The following is a 9,076-nucleotide window of genomic DNA, read 5'->3' as shown; positions in this document are numbered from 1 at the left end:
GGGGCACTTTAGGTCAGTGCTTTTCAACTGCTTGTACTCAGAGAACCAGTTAAACTGGGGAGGGCATGCAGGCAATGTAAGAAGTTCAAGCACCACCAGTAAAATGCTGGCACAGTGTCCAGGCCGTGTGTATTTGCTTGGACATGTGTGTGCTGTGGGGCTTGTGGGTGACCTGATAATTTATGGACCCCAGTGCTCTCTGAATCACATATCAGGGAACACCATTGTAGATAAAAAACCTGCATGCTTGGTTGAGCAGATGTCCACTTGGGCCAACATCCACACTTCGTTCTGTGTGACTAACAGGATATTCAAGTTGGTTCTTAGAGCTTTGCAAATGTATGAACCTTGAGAAAGAATGAAAGAGGGAGTGAGAGAATTAAAGAAATCACATCTGGCTTGAGGGGAGGGGCTATTAAAAAGCATTTCCATCTACTGTTTTTGTCACTCACTGAGTAACGGAAAACCAGACTGAAAGAGACTCACCCATCCTTCTGACCAGAGGCAGTGCCATGCCTGACAGGTACTTGTCTAGCCATCACATTGCCTTAGGCAATCTGCTGCAGGTTGTTTTGCTGTCCTTGCCAATAGAAAGGATTTTCTTCCCTGACACCTAACCTAAATATCCACAGCTTCCATTTACTCTGTTATTTCAATGTGACTTTCTGCTTAGGCTATTAAGGATTAAAGTAAGACCTCCTATATAACTGTTTTGAGGAGGTTGCAGTAGCTTTAAGCTGAAGGATCAGGTTATGGACCTGTAGCTTAGAGTCACTACACATGAGCATCCCTTGCAGATAATTCCCTGATCAGTATGTGTGATGACCTCAAGTTCATGATGAAATCAAATTATCTCTTCTACTTGCCCTCAGACATGGGCATAAAATAGAACTACCATATGCTTAGTGATACTTAGGTATTTTGACCAAAGTGGAAGAGTCCTGTAGCTGTTTGCTGGCTTCCTTTGAAAAATGCTCACTAACCCAACAGAATCTTTTTTTATGGCCCTTAGATGACATCTGATCCCTTTTTAAGCCCCATCTTCTCTGGTGAGCAGAAGGGACCTTCCCTCATGATTTTTCCCACCATCACTCCTTTGTTAAACTCCAAGTCCTTTCTCCTGAAGCACCTGTGATGTTCTCCCATGTTTCTTGTTGGCTCATTCTCCTCCTGGCTATGACATTCTAATTCAAGCAGTGCAGCCGCCTAAGAGTCAAGGCAGACTAAAAGTGGAAACTCATCAGTCCTACAAACATATAAATGCAAAGAAAAAGAGGAAACTGCATTGAGAAGGCATATGTCCAGCATTATTGTTTTGTGTTCCTCTGTTGCTGCTGCTGCTATCTTGAATGTTGGTATCCTTTCAAGAGACAGGGAGAGGAAGACAGAAGGAAAGACAGAGAGAGAGCAGCAGGCTTTTGGGGGCATAGGAGCATCTGTATCCGTTTCAGTACTATCTCATAGACTTACCAGAGGTAGCAGTGGCATGTGGGCAACCTTGCCAGGCTTTGTGATACTGCAGGGTCCACTCTGAGCTGAGCAATATTGATCTGCTTTTGAAAGCAGAGGGACTTTGCTGTGGGTCACTGGACCTCAGCAGAAGCCAAGAAAAGGGACGGTATCTTCTCTTTTTCCTCCCATTCTTGTGCATTCTGCCTCAGTTCCCCTCCTGTTACTCATCTCCTGCTTTGCTGATTGCCCCATCCAGGTTTGTGTAGATTATCTCTTTCTACAGGCATTTCCAAGCTTTTTGACATTAGGGACCGTGTGCGGTTAAAAGGTAAGAGAAACTGACTGTAAACTTCCTAGAGGACATCCCTGGTGCAACAGATGCAGCCTGCAGTGGCACAGGATTGTAGAATGTGGGGAGTGGCAGTTTGTAGGGTAGCTGGCAAAACAGAGTTGAGAATCATTGGTCTTAGTGGCCTCATGGCTGGACTGTATGCATCAACACTGTCACTCTTCTGTAAGAGGGAACGCAAGTTAGGACCAGTCTCCTTCCACATCCCATAGTCCAGGGTGTTTTTCACTACCATTTCAGCCTCCCACTCTCTTGTTTTCCAGATTTCAAAATCTCTACCAAAAATGGACTAGGTGTTAATGTGTCATCTTTACAATCCTGACAAATTCATCTCCAGGCAGTATCTCAGTTCTTGCCTGTCTAGTTAACATGGTTAAACCTGTGTGCCTCTGAAGTTATATTTCAAGCCAAGTACATTACTTACGTATTACTCACTGTGGTGGGTTGACCTGTCCAGCAGCTAAGCCCCCACACAGCCACTCACTCTCTGCCTCCAGCAGCAGGGAGAGAATTGGAAGGGCAAAAGCAAAAGAACTCATGGGTTGAGATAAAAACAGTTTAATCAGCAAAGGAAATAAAAAGAAAACAAGTGATGCAAAAGCACTCGCTCACCACCTCCCACCAGCAGACCAGTGCTCAGCCATTCTCCGAGCAATTGCTACTTTCAAAAAACTACCCCCAAGCTTTTATCGCTGAGCAGGATGTCGCATGGTGTGGAATATCCCTTTGGTCAGTTGGGGTCAGCTGTCCCAGCTGTGTCCCCTTCCAACCTCTTGCTCCTACTCACTGTGGGGGCAGGCTGAAAAACAAAGAAGGCCCTGATGCTGTGCAAGCACTGCTCAGCAATAGCTAAAACGTGGGTGCATTAATAGCACTGTTTTGATCACAAATCTAAAGCGCAGCAGGGTTCAGAAACTTAACCCCATCCAGCCCCGAGTACACTTGCCTAAACTGTCATGCACTGAAACCACAGCGGCAAGAGTCGTGTTTGAGAAAACAGATCTCACTAGTAGCACTTTTTTAGTGGGGGTAAGTGTAGGCAGAGTTTTTGTGTCTTCCGTTACTGATGCAGACAGTACCTTCACCACTGTGGCTGCTCACTGGCCTTTGTCACCGTGTGGTTGTCACCTTGTTTGGGGTTGCCACCTATAAGCTCTTTGCTGTTGTAGCTGAAGCCAGCTGCCATGATGCCAAGAAGACTGGGGATTTCTTTGCAAGCTGGCTGCAGACAAATTTTTGCAGATTACAAATTTTGTTTCTCTTTAGGAAGGAGAGTATTTTTATCCCAAATGTAACATGACAAATAAGGAATTTAAATAACACTTCTAAAATATTAGCAGTAGCAACCTAGGTGAAATGAGAGCCCCTTCTGGAAAGAACAGCATCTGGAATGGTCTCAAAGTAAATCATCTCCTGATTTGAGAGTCAGCTGCTCCCATTTCCTTGCTGTCACATCCTCCGAGTTCTTCAGTCACAAAATAGAAATCACGCAGGGTGGAGAAGAGGTTTGTTTTATTTGTGCATGGGCAAAGTTGAGTGGGGGAGAGAGCAATGGGGTTTTTTGAGAGAAAATCTTTCTCTATGCCTCTTACATACTCCAAAGAAGCAAACAGGCAGAACTTCTGTTCTGCTCCCTTCCCCCACTTCCTTCCCTGCCCATCCCGATTCACATTTTGCGTTCTGCTCCATGCCGCTCTCATGCTGTGGATCCGACGAGCACCCATTAATCCCAGGTAGATTCTAAAAATAAGAATTGAAGGAAAAAAAAATCACAACAGTGTGAATCAACCTGCAATCATCTTTCTGTTCTCTTAATGAGGGAAAAGAAAGAGGAAATCAGTGGAGACACTGTTTCACTTCTTCGCAAGACAAAATAATCCTGGCATTTGCAGCAGTTGTTCTCTTTGGTACAGGTTTTGTAATTTATACACTTAAAAGGCACTTAAAAATTTGGGCACATTAGTTCAAAATGCTTATGCACACCATCCATCCATTTCTCTCTGCTAGTGAATAGAGCTACCACAAGCAGCCTGATGAAAGAGGAATGGACCTTGAAATCATGCTTTTGAATTTACATTATTTTCTTCCACGTCACCCAGAATCAAGGATAGGTCCATCTTTTGGGGACTTTAACTGTACAGTAAGCTGTGTGTTTGCAGTGTGCAGCTGCTGCCTTTAACTGTTAATTTCAAAGCTTCCTTTAACTCATTTTAAGGAAATAAAAAGAAAGAAGAAAACATAAATGAAGATTTGAGTCTGACTTGCTCTTTGTTGTATGAATGTAAAACCGGCAGGCCTTCCTTCTCAAGTTATCTATGAGTAAACTTCTTTCTTTTAGATTACAAATTAAGTTTAATTGTTGGTGGGAAAAGAAAATGTCTCCTCAGAACTGATTTTCCTGCACTACATTTTTCTAGGGCACCTTTTCTCTTTTAAAGCAGTAAAAGCCCGAGACAGTGTAAGGCATAACTCAGTTACTGTTACTTTAAGAGACTGCAGTGTGAGAATCTTCTTTAATCACTTCTGTTTTGTTCTGGCTTGGTTTTGCTGAAAGGGGTGTATCACACAGAGAGAAGAAAAGAATTTGCTGGATTTTGAAAAAGATGATACCATAACTTTAACAGACTGGGCTTGCAAAGAAAGCTGCAGAAAACAGAAAGGGTGGCAACGTGTGTGCTTTTGTGGACAGTTCAGGGAGTTTGTTGTCTCTTCTTTCACCAGTTTCATTGTCTCTTCTCTCACCAGTTTCATTGGGGAGCTTTTAATTACGGCTACTCTAACAGCTGCATTGTGCTAATGTATCTTCTTGTGGCCTTGCCAGGTGACTCCCTCACCAGCCAGCTACCAGCCAGTCCTACCACCGCAACTGTCCCTCAAACAAGCACCACACATGGACACAACTATTGTCTTTCCTGCCCAGCTGGACCATAGATTTCCTTTTTCCTCTCTAGCTTGTAATAAATAGAAGGTGTAGATATATAGATAGTAAATAGATTGTCTAGATTGTAATAAATCTCTTGCTGCAGAGGGACCATTCCCCACCAGCAGAATGATGGGTCTTTTTGTCAAGACAGTAATCGCTCTTTCTTCCTGGCATTCAGTGGCCACCCGCCCTGCTCCATGGACAGCTGTGCTAACAACAGATGGCAGAAACCAAGGTTCTGGTTGTAGTTCAATGAAATCCTTCAACATGTACCTTCCCTTCGCCGATCCTGGACTCTGAGGCTGGCTGAAATTAAACAGGCAAGAAGAAGCCCAAATATTCATCTTTCATAACTGACTCTTAGATCCAGTCCCAAAGGGGAAAAAGGGGAGAGGCAAGCACAGTGCTATACTTTGCAGACATGTGTTATGACTTAAACATTGTCTGTAGTGTCAGCAAGCTGTCTTTTCCAGGGCCACGTCCCCAGTCGCTCAGTCAACAGGGAGGAACAGCAGGGCAGAATGTGGCAGTTCAAAGCTCTTTGCAGGCTCTGCCCTTCTCGTGGCAGCAGGAGCTGCCCATTTTTCCCTGAATCTCTTGTGACACCATTGTAGAAGACTTCCAAAGCAACTTTATGCCGACAAGAAACAATGGTAAGAGCTCTGGAGCTCAAAGGCATCTGCTTTGAGGCAGAGCAGTATGGCAGCAGGAGCTCCCGTCAAACTGCTATTCCTATTTCTCTGGCCATGGATGTCCATTGACACTGAGCATTGGCCTGACTTTTGACTGCTGCAGACAATCATGCAATTAAACTGCTGAGGTTTTCCTACTTAGCCCACTAAAACAGAGTCCGAGGGTAAAGCGTTAAAGAACTCTCTTCAAAAATCAAATGAATGCAGCCCAGGCATTTTTCAGTGCTGTTTTTCTCATGGAAATGCCATTTCAATGCAGGCATTGATCCTGATACATGCCGATTCTTGACTTGAAGTTTTGCCCTGGTGTTTCTGGCTTTTTGTTCAGGAATGCAACATTGTATATGTGAGATTTTTTGCATGTCTTTAATAGTCAAAGAACATCCAGCAGTAGTACTGTGTCTTCTCTGATTTACATTTTTTTAATGCAATATAATGGATGTGATGCACATATAGGTTTGCAGGCATTCTACACAAATCCCCGGTCTCCAGCATCTTTTAAGCATGAACCAGATCTATCACATTGCAGCAAAATTCTATTATTTCTATATCAGGCCATTAATATAAAAAATTATATGTATATATATAGTAACCCACCAGCCCAAGAAATAATTAATAACACCAAGAAATAATGAATAACATCCAGCAGTTCTAATTACTTTAAAGCATTTCTTGTATCTTTCTGATCTGCTTTATGATTCCTGCAAATTGTGAAATCACTGGTCAAGCTGGAATGAAGAAAGTCCTCTAAAAGGTCCTGGAGTTAATAGATATAAACGAAAGTAATGCAACAAGTCTTGCTATTTTATTCCATCTTTTGAATTTGAGTTGGCTTAAAACTGACGCAGAATGAGTTCTGGGAATCCAAAATGCTCCCATCAGCATAGATGTCAGTCAAAGAGGGGTCAGCAAGCAGACAGCACAAGAATTACTGACCTACATAGGATTAGTTTTAAGTGTCTGTTTGTTGCCCAACTTGGAATGCTTAATGACTTGTTCCAGTCAAAGTGGGTGAGCAAGATTTTTCTGAAAACCGGGGATTTTAATGTGTCTCAGGCTTGTGTTTCAAGACGTACTCCATGAGTTTCTCTCTAGGGATCTAGTAATAGTGGCATGGAAGGTAAGATATTTCAAATTCATGGTGAATTTCTGTGTTGATTATTCCTCCTATCCAGCCTGCAGGAAGCACTGCAGAAAACTAAAGTCTCCTTTAAAAATTTTCGTAGTTCTTATTCTTGGAAAGCCTTTTCTGTCTTTCTTGCATCTTCAGAGTAGCTCAGAATGTGGCATTTTGAATATTAAATCCTACTGTAGCTCATGAAATTTGGCTTATTTGATGTCACAGGATGATACTTCTGTGGTGCTTTCAGCAAAACATAAACCACCAGGAAGATATCCCTTAGAGAATATATTTCTCACAGCCATGCTGGATGCAACCTTTGGTTTGATTATTAAGCATGTTCATGACAGAGACTGAATAAAAGCCAAGGTTTTTGTTCTTCTGATTCCCTTTTAACATAACTGTTTCTTAACTCAGCCTTCCTGCTGGTGCTTTTCAGTCAAGATCTGTAAGATCTGGTCTGAAAAAGACAATTGACAGTTACCAGTCATCCAGCCTTTCCCTCTGTCTTTCACTGAAGGAAGTTCTCCTAAAAATATACTGTCAAATTTTATTCCAAAGAAAACCATGGAGAGGAAGGAGGATCCAGCGTGCTGGGTCTGAACCTGCTCCCCATCTCTTTGGCAGGTTGGAGGCCTTTCCCAGGGTGGTCCCCTTTTCCTAGGCAAGGCCATAGAGGACAGAGGCCATGGCATGAATAGATGCAGAGTAGACCGGTGTCTCCCTGCATCTCCCTGTACCCCGCAAAACTTTTTAAGTATCCACTTTCTTCTACAATACTCATAAAAAGCAGGTTCTGAAGAGATACTGTGATTCCAAGTTTCGGCCACGGGTTCCAAAATCTTATGGAAAAACTTCTGAAGCTCTGAAGAAGTGAATTTATACCAGTCATCCTCCTATCCATCTTTTCCTGATGGTACACAACTTCAGGAGCTAGACAAGGCTTATCGGTGCCTCTTGCTTTTCAAGTATCACTTTTACTTTTAAAATAGAAGCATGAAAATTCACTTTTCCTGGTACTCCTGGACTTCTCCTAGGCTTCTGTTAGCTAACAGAGGACTGCTTTTGGTTTTGTTAATGGAGTAGATGTCTGGCTTTGGTGAATGTTTCAGTAAGACTTCCATTTTGTATTGAGAACCAACAACCCACTAGAAAAACTGAAGAAGGGTGATTTATGATAATAATAGCATTAACAACATACCCTTAGCTTTCATCTGTTTCCTTACTGAAAGTAATTAAGGTGCTATGATTATATAAATTATTAGTAATGATATCGTTAATTTTATATCTCTGCTGAATAAAGTTTCCACCATGTGGGAGGAAACTACTGTTCTGGTTAGGCTGATGTTGGATTCCTTGCAATGTAAATGTTGAAGTCCAAGAAATATAATAAGAGCAAGAAAGGAGACAAATAACATAATGGTTATTTTCATTTGTCTCTAAGGAAGTCTCAAAAACCATGTAAATGTTTTCTGTTTTCATGAAAACACGTTTTACATTGCCCATAAAAACGCAACTTAAAATAAACAAGTTCAACTTGCTTGCATTAGAAAAGTTTGTTTTAATTAGACTAGTTACATACCTTTTAACAATACCAGTGTCAAATAATGACAGTGTTGCGTGACCCGTAACACACATCTGAGAAATGTTGCCTTTCCTAATGGAAATGAAATAAAATCTTGTTCCTTTACCGAAAGTTGCGCAGCATGTTGGATGAACAATGTGGTGTGCTTGTCTCTAGAGAATTCAGTGTAAAACAGCTCCAGATTTTGTTTGGTGATCTCAGAACTGTCTGAATAACTCCAGCCTTCCACAGCTCCAAATGCTGACATGCAGGGAGATGAAACTTTCAGATATTAAAAGCCTGCTCTGTTATACTGAAGGAGATTAGTTTTTTGGAATCCATTCATTGACACAAAGACTGATGCTGAATGGATGTTATATTTATTGTCTATGAAACCCCTGGGTTAGCTGAAATCACTTTAAGCATGTACATGCATACATGTATTCTCTCACATTTAGCCAACTCCCCATGATGTTGGTTTGTTTGAGCCAGGAACAGACAACTTCAGGGACTTGGCTTGGAAAAGTGCATGCATGTCACACCCTCTGTCACATTTTACAAGAGGCTACAATCAAACGGTCTTTATACTTGGATTGTCTAGACACTGTGACAAAGTGGGAAAGGGCAAGTGAAAGAAAAAGCCCTTTTTGTCAGTCATTCACTTTGCATCAAATTCTCCTTCCCTGTGTGCTGCCACTGCCAGCAGCAAAACAAAGGGAGCAAAACCCAAACAAAAATCAAGAAACTGATAATTCGCTGGTTTTCTATTCATACCATTCCTAGTAAAAAGAAAAGCCTCAAAACATTATTTTTCTGAAACTACCAAGACATATGTATACCATTTCCTGGTTTATTCACTTTTTTGAATTAATACTTTGAACAATTTTATTTTTGTAGTTTTAAGGTTTTCCTCATCAATTTTCCTCCTTGACATGTGTAAATGAAGTGTGTAGGTCTGTCTTTTCAGCATTTGTAA

This window comes from Nesoenas mayeri (assembly GCF_963082525.1).
Source record: "Nesoenas mayeri genome assembly, chromosome: 3".
NCBI classification, from domain to species: domain Eukaryota; kingdom Metazoa; phylum Chordata; class Aves; order Columbiformes; family Columbidae; genus Nesoenas; species Nesoenas mayeri.
This window is presented reverse-complemented; position numbering follows the sequence as displayed.